Here is a 5,995-nt window from a genome sequence, read left to right on the forward strand (position 1 = left end):
TAGAAGTCATATATGGTCCATTCTCTAAGTAGGATTGAGCCTGAAATTTCCAGGAAGATGGGTACCCAGAGTTATTTTCTTAAGTATTTTGATTTATTTCATAATTAGAGAATAGATATGTATTTAATTTTTTAAAAGGATACCCAGATAATGGGTATTCAGGTTGGGAATGAGGCATAAAATTACAAACTGTAGTTTACCACCATTAAGTCATGTCCATTATGGTAGCCATGACCACATGGGGCCACCATCACTTAAAATATGGCTAATGCACCTGAAAAACTGACATTTTAATTTAATTTAAATTTAAAAATACTCAATTTAAATATATGTAAACAATTCATTTTCATCCTCTCCAATTTTCTGCAACTCTCCTCTTAGTTCGAACCCATCATTTATCATTGGGGTTCTTGCAATAGTTTCTTAACTGCTTTCTGGCCTCTAGCGTTTTTTTTTTTTTTAATGTTTAGTTTTTTTTGAGAGAGAGATAGAGTGTATGAGAGTGAGGGGGACAGGGAGAGAGGCAGAGAAAGAGGAAGACAGAGGATCCAAAGAGGGCTCTGTGCTGACAGCAGAGAGCCCCATATGTGGGGCTTAAACTCATGAACCTGAGATAATGACCTGAGCCAAAGTCGGCATTTAACCAACTGAGCCATCCAGGGTCCCTTGGCCTCTGGTCTTATACTCTACCCTGCTAGGCCAGTCTCAAAAGAACTTCCAAATATAATTAAATTTTCAAGCTTTTCTTGAGGTATAAAAGGCATACAGAAAAGTACAAAATTATAAGTATACAGTTTGATATGTTATATCATAAAATGAACACAACTGGTAAATGAACAACCAGATAAAATCACACTGCAGAAGTTCCTTCCCTTCCATGATCCTTTTTGATCACTTCCCTCTTCCTTTTCTCCAAAAGTAATATCCTTACTTCTCACACCCACAAATGACCTGTTTTATATAAATGGAATTGTAAGATTATGCATTCCATTATGTCTGGTTTATTTTCTTCAATATTATGCTTATGGAATTCATCCATATTATGATGTATATCTGGACTTCATTCATTTTCACTGCTGTGCAGGAATTTAACATATGAATATACCATGATTTACCTATTCTACTCTTCATACAGCCTTTGGATATTTCAAGTTTTAGGCTATTATGAATAATACTACTTAGAACATTTAAAATTTTGTTTTGTGCAGACATTTCTATTTAAAAAAAATTTAGTGTTTATTTTTTGAGAGAGAGAGACAGATAGAGACAGAGCGTGAGCGGGGGACAGGCAGAAAGAGAGAGGAAGACACAGAATCTGAAGCAGGCTCCACACTTCAAGCTCAGCACAGAGCCCGATGTAGGGCTCTAACTGTTGACCCATGAGATCATGACCTGAGCTGAAGTTGGACACTCAACCAGCCACCCAGGCGCCCCTTGTACACACATTTCTGTACAATCTGTTCCTAGAAGTGAGTTACTGGCTAGTAGAGTATGCATATGCCCAGTTTTGGAAGATAATGCCAAACAGTTTACAAAGTAGTTTTTTATCAGTTTACATTCCTGTAAATAGCATATGAGAGCTTACATTCTACATCCTCATCAATGTTTGATTTGTCAATCTTTTTTTTCAATGATTATTTTTGAGACAGCAAGAGCGGAGGAGGGGCAGAGAGAGAGGGGGAAAGAGGATCTGAAGCGGGCTCTGTGCCAACAGCAGAGAGCCTGGCGCAGGGCTCTAATCCATGAATAGTGAGATCATGACCTGAGTTGAAGTCGGATGCTTAACTGACTGACACACTGAGGCATCCCTGATTTGACAATCTTTATTTATTTATTTTTTTACATGATATCCCCCAAATTTCCTTTTATTAGTTTTTTTGTGGGGCTTTTTTCATGTTTAAAATTTTTTTTTAATTTAATTTTTTAATTTAAACTTTACTTAGTTAATATGCAATGCAATATTGGTTTCAGGAGTAGAATTCAGTGATTCATCACTTATGTATAACACCTAGTGCTCATCACAAGTGCCCTCCTTAGCACCCATCACCATCTCTCACACATCTCCCTCCATACCATAGTTTGTTCTCTATCATTAAGAGTCTCTTGTGGTTTGTTTCCTTCTCTTCTCTTCCTCCACCACCCCCACTTCCCATATGTTATCTGTTTTGTTTCTTAAATTTCACATATTATAGTGAAATCATATGGTATTTGTTTTTTTCTGATTTATTTCACTTAGCATAAAATATTCTAGCTCCATCCACGTCATGGCAAATGGCAAGATTTCATTATTTTTGCTGGCTAATATTCCATTGTGTGTGTGTGTCGTAGGGTAGCTCCATCTTTGGTTACTTGAGGAACCTCCATACTGTTTTCCAGAGTGGCTGCACCAGTTTGCATTCCCACCAACAGCACAAGAGGGTTCTCCTTTCTCTGCATCTTTGCCAACACCAGTTGATTCTTGTGTTGTTAATTATAGCCATTCTGGATTTATCAACCTTTTTAGGTTTATTCTGTGAACATTTAAAGGATTACTGTTGTGCTTTTATTTACATTTCTTGATGATTAATAAGTTCAGCACCTTTTTGTATTAGAAATTCATTCTTTTGAACTGCCTGCTGAAGTCTTTTTCTCATTTTTTTATTAATTGCCTGTTTTTTTAAATTGATTTGCAGCAGTTATTTATATATTCACTTATGAGTTGCAAATATCTTCCATTCCATGGCATTCTTTTCTATTTTTTTTTAAAGTTTATTTATTTTGAGAGAGAAAGCGAGAGAGAGAGAGAGAGAGAGAGAGAGAGAGAGAGAGAACTCATGCCAGCAGGGGGAGGGAGAGAATCCCAAGCAGGCTCCACACTGTCAGGGTAGAGCCTGACTCAGGGCTCGATCTCATGAACTGTGAGATCATGACTTGAGCCAAAATCAAGAATTGGATGCTTAACTGAGCCAACCAGGCTCATTTTTTTTTTCATTCTTAATGGTGTCTTTAATGAACATAAGTTTTTATTTTGTTATCCATTTATCACTGTTTTCCTTCATGACAAAGACTTTTTGGGTCCTATTTAAATCTTTCTATATTCCTAGGTTTTGAAGATATTCTAAGTAATCTTTTAGAAGTGTTATCTTTTCTGCCTTCTAGATTTACAATATACCTGAAGTATATTTTTGTATATAGTATGAGGTAAAGGCTAAATTTCTTTCATTTTACCTGATTATCCAATAGCCCCACTATAATTTATTGTAAAGTTTTCCCTACCACTCTAAAGCACTACCGTTGTCTAGGGTGACCAACTCATTCCAAATTTTCCTAATTTTAGCTCTGAAATTCTGAGACAGCCTCAGTCTCAGGCAAACCGGGATGTATGTCATCTTACTTTTGTTATAAATCTTATGTGCGTGTAAGTATGGGTCTATTTCTCAATTCTTTCTCCTGAACAGAATAATAAGCCCACTTTGTCTTTATTTTAGCTTTATAATGACTTATTATCCTGTAAAGAAGGTCATCCTAACTTGTTCTTGATTTTCAAGAATCTTGGCTAATTTTTATAAATTTTCCATTTCTATTTTAGGACCAGCTTCTCAATTAATACAAAAGAAAAAAGAAAAAAAAAAAAAAAAGAATCCCAAGATTGGGAATGCATTGATTCTATAGATTAGTTTGAGAAAAATTAGATTTTTATAATATTGAGCTTTCTAAGCCATAATTTATTTGGGTCTGCTTAATTTCCTAAATGTTTCATAGTATTTTGTGTGGAGGTCTTATACATGTATCGTTAGGTTTAAAAAAAATTTTTTTTATATTATTGTATATAATACCGTTGTTAAATTGTACTTTCTAATACTTGTTCCTGTTGTATAGATATACACTTGAATTTTATATATTGGCTTTATATTCAGGGAACTTAAACTTATTAATTCTAAAAGTTTCTATGTAAGCTATATGTAACATTCTTATATTATTTTGGATTTTCAAATAAGTGGGTGGCTCTCACAGCGTATAGTTTGCTGAATTCTGTTTTAGTCCATGTTTAAACTTCTTTTCCTGGCAGGGAGTCTCTTGTCTCTATGGTGTGTGCTAGATGCATGGTAGATGCAGCAGAAGACCCAAATTGCTGCTCATGGGCACAGAGTGAGCCTTGAGCTATTCCAAAGCTGTTCCTCCTTTCCTCGATAGTCTGTAAATTGAGTCAATGGTGCCAAATCTATTCCCAGGACTCGTCATTCATTTATGTAGATCCAAGGTTCCATCTGGTATTCTTAAGCCTGAAGATTTTCTTTTTTTCACATTATCATGGGGTGTAAATATTCAAGGAAAAATTCTTGCTGTTGTCTACAAATATCTATTTCACCTTCATTTTGAATGACATTTTCACTGATACAGTGAATATTTACCGGTTCACAATTTTTTTTTCCTTCTGCATTTTTTAGATCTGAGTCATCCCATTACCTTCTAGCTTGCATATTTTCTTATGACTTTTTTTTTTAATCAGGAGTCACTATTTTTTAAAAATAGTATGTTCTAGTAAATATTTTTGGCATTCTGACCATAATAGTCTCTGTCAAAACTACTCAACTCTGCCTTTTTAGTGTGAAAACAGCCACAGACAATAGGTAAACAAGTAGGTGTAGCAGTGTTCCAATAAAACTTTATGAGAAAACTGGAGGCAGGACAGATTTGGCTTGAGGGTTGTATACAGTTTGCTGACCTGTTTTATATGTAATGTGGGTTTTTTTTTTTTTTTTTGGCTGCTTTTAAGAATTTATCATTGCTATTAAGTAATTTGATTATGATGTCATTGTATGATTTATGTTATTCTGCTAGGGTTGAGCTTCTTGAATTTTCCACCGTCTTCATTCTGTTCACGTTTTTCTTTACATTCTTTTTTTTAAAGTTCATTTACTTATTTTGAGAGAGAGAGAGAGAGAGAGAGAGAGAGAGAGAGAGTATGGAGTATCAGTATGGAGACTGATGTGGGGCTCAATCCCACGTACTGTAAGATCATGATCTGAGCTGAAACCAAGAGTTGATTACTTAACCCAGGTGCCCCTACATTCTTTCAAGCTCCTAGTTTGTCAATTCCCTTTCATAATTTCTGAAACTTTTTTTTCCCCCCCTTTAGGTGGTATATTTTCCTCCTTTGAATGCTTGATAATTTTTTATCAGATGCTGGAATTTTACTTTTTTTTTTTTTTTAATTAGTTTTAGAGAGACAGCAAGCATGCTCAAGCAGGGGAAAGGGGCAGAGAGAGAGAGAGAGAGAGAGAGAGAGAAATCCTAAGTAGGCTCCATGCTGATGATACAGGGCTCCATCCCATTACCCTGGGATCATGACCTGAGCTGAAATCAAGAATCAGAGGCTCAACTGACTGAGCCACCCAGGTGCCCCTGGAATCTTACTTTCTTAAATGCGAAGTTTATTGTAAAGTGCTGCAGTTAGTATTTGTACTGCCATTAAATTACTCACAGATGAGTTTGATCCTTTCAAGTCCCGCTTTTAATCTTCGTTGGCTGTAAATGATCAGCTTTTTCCCTAGGACTAATTTCATTCCACAACTAAGCCATGGTCTTTTCAAGCAGAAGCATAAGACACAACCCAAGATAAAATGGGAGACTAATCAGTTTGGCAGCTTAGAATGAGAAGACTTGAGCATAGTGAAAGGTGAGTAGCAATGAGTCAACAGAAAGCAGGGAGGGGAGAGTAGAGCAAGGGAAATGGTATGCTAACTGACATTTGCATATACAAATGCCTAGAGATGGCAAGTACATGATTTTGAATAAGAACTATGCAAGATCCAATAGGATTGAGGGAGGACAGAAAGGGAAAAATGGAAGAGATTAAGCTAGTAAAGGAAGTGGAATTTAACTTCCTTTACTTTAGGAAATGAGTTTGCTCAACTGTTTAGATCATTACCTGTAAGTTTTAACAAAGTAGATCTCACTTTTTCTTTTTTTTTTTTTGAATCATAATTGAAGGGTATAAGAAGTGAAACAAATT

The sequence above is a fragment of the Herpailurus yagouaroundi genome, unplaced genomic scaffold (assembly GCF_014898765.1).
Source record: "Herpailurus yagouaroundi ecotype Mexico unplaced genomic scaffold, PumYag 28, whole genome shotgun sequence".
NCBI classification, from domain to species: domain Eukaryota; kingdom Metazoa; phylum Chordata; class Mammalia; order Carnivora; family Felidae; genus Herpailurus; species Herpailurus yagouaroundi.